Source organism: Eptatretus burgeri, chromosome 5, assembly GCF_056783735.1.
Source record: "Eptatretus burgeri isolate ZD-2024b chromosome 5, Ebu_testis_v1, whole genome shotgun sequence".
Classification (NCBI taxonomy): Eukaryota; Metazoa; Chordata; class Myxini; order Myxiniformes; family Myxinidae; genus Eptatretus; species Eptatretus burgeri.
In genome coordinates, this window is record NC_140965.1 from 39,987,874 (window position 1) to 39,989,980 (window position 2,107).

The following is a 2,107-nucleotide window of genomic DNA, read 5'->3' on the forward strand; positions in this document are numbered from 1 at the left end:
AGTTCTAAAGTAGGTATTCCTCATCACAAATCGCCTTTTTAAGTTCACAAAATTTCACTCTGCTCGTCAATCTAAACCACAAATGGTGGCCATTGCATTCATTTGTAATAACTTGATTCCGAGGCAAGTTTAAAACACAACTTGCCTTTTTATTGAATAATACCAAACTGTACAACTACATTTTGCGGCGCTCTCACTTCATTTACCCTCTCCCGGAGGCTAACCCATGCTCCGTGAGAGCAAAAACTCTATCCATTCTCGAGGATGAGGGACTGCTACACAACATTTTCATCTCCACTGCAGTCACAGCTTGCAATTCTTCCTCATCAGATCCTTAACAACATGAGGATGTGACAATATACATGTTGTGGTCCATTTTAAAGATACGGTGCACATTAAAAAAACTGTATTGCTAAACTAAAAATATGTGAGCATATGGTGCTGTGCATGAGAGTTGGCCTCGTGTAACTATTGGAACTTAGGACCTGAAGGAAAGTAAGAATAAACATGAAACCTTTATTTTATTTTATTTTTTTCAGGGTAGATTTTTCATGGATATTACAATGGTAGCTTTGGATGAAAAACACCGTTTTCATAGAGATATACAGGTCTGGTACATTATGCATGATTTCATAGTAAAGGTGGGAGATCAATTTTCACTTGCATGGTTTGCCAGCACTGAGACGATTTCTTTGCCTGCACGGACTCAGGATTGGCCGCCATTTTATCTCAATCTTCGCTGAGTCAAGTAGTGTGATGACGTCGCCGTGACGACGTTGAATATCCACTTGCACAGCGTGAATTGGCTCACATCAGCCTGGATATTCAAGCAGGTGATGCTCACCGCTCCACTGTGACCCACTGATGACGAATGGGATTGGCAATGAAGAAAACTTCACGAGGCCCTGCCAGTCCCAGGTGGCATTGAAGATATGGTGTAAATGAGCCGAAATAACCTAGTTATGGACTGTATTGGATATGGGGCTGCCATGGTTGCAAACTCCCACTAATATAAGTGCCACATAAGGCTGAAATAAAAAAAACACCAGCTGATCGTCCCCACCCACTTCCTTTTTTGAAACAGCTCTCTTTTTTTTTTTTGGTGTTTCTTATTTTGTAAAACACCCCCCCCCCCCAAAAAAAATCCGTATCTTCATGTACAACTTGCATCATTCTCTGAATGGATAAGTTATTTTTATAACCGAGCCACAGCGCGAAGTGCTGTGCTGCCACCTTCCGCTCACTGCGCTTTCCATTGCCGTGTCGTTTCCAACTTCCGTGACACTTTACATTTGTGAAGATAGTTTTCATGCGCTTGAAAATTTGGATGGGAGCTATTAAAGTTTTGAAGGCATGGTAGGCTCGAACAATTCTTGATGGGTGACGCTCACTGTGTGATGTTTTCTCTGATTTAGCTTGTGAGGAGTTGGACCAGGGAGAGGTCATACAGAAGCAAGGCCAAACAGCACCGGTGAGTCCACATCCCACCTGTATAAATCTGTGTATTTAAATCAATGTTCACTGTCGATCTCTGCAGAAAGATGGCATAGCGATATGTGTATGATGTGTGATTATTTTAATTTATCTATTTTAAAGTGTTTTTGTTCATCAAACATGAAGAGTTCTTGAATGAAAATGTCAGTGGCCATTTTGAACTAAAATTTGGTGGCCATCTTGAATATAAAGCCGGCAGCAGTTTTGACAAGGAAAACCCCCCAAAAAACAGCAAATAAAGAGGGCCTCCTCCTTCCTTAAAAAAAAAAAAATCCAGACGATTAACTGATATCTTTTTTTATTTGGCCGAACAAGATAAAATACTCCTCTGAATACTTGAAAAAGAAGTCTTACTTTTCACCCTGTGAAATGGAACATCACTCAGAGCGCATGCCCTCCACCAGGCTGAACAGTTTCCGTTTTGTATCCCATTGATAGGCCGCATCAGGACCTTAACCAAAATCTAATTGACTTGTAATTGTCACCTCTCAAGATACACATTCAGCACATCATGTTTCTCATGAAATGTGAGGAGCTCGCCTCCTCTCTGCACACACATTCCTCACGCTCCGCCTCCTCTCTGCACGCACATTCCTCACGCTCTGCCTCCTCT

At 41.6% G+C, this 2,107-nt stretch overlaps 1 long non-coding RNA gene across 1 annotated transcript in view; it reads left to right on the forward strand.

Moving 5' to 3' along the window:
* LOC147026287 (uncharacterized) overlaps window positions 1-1,471 on the forward strand; it is a 105,909-nt gene extending 104,438 nt beyond the window's left edge. The window contains exon 3 of the long non-coding RNA XR_015058274.1: window positions 1,416-1,471. This is a non-coding gene — a long non-coding RNA (uncharacterized LOC147026287). The remainder of the gene's footprint in view (window positions 1-1,415) is intronic.
* The last annotated feature ends 636 nt before the right edge of the window (window positions 1,472-2,107 follow it).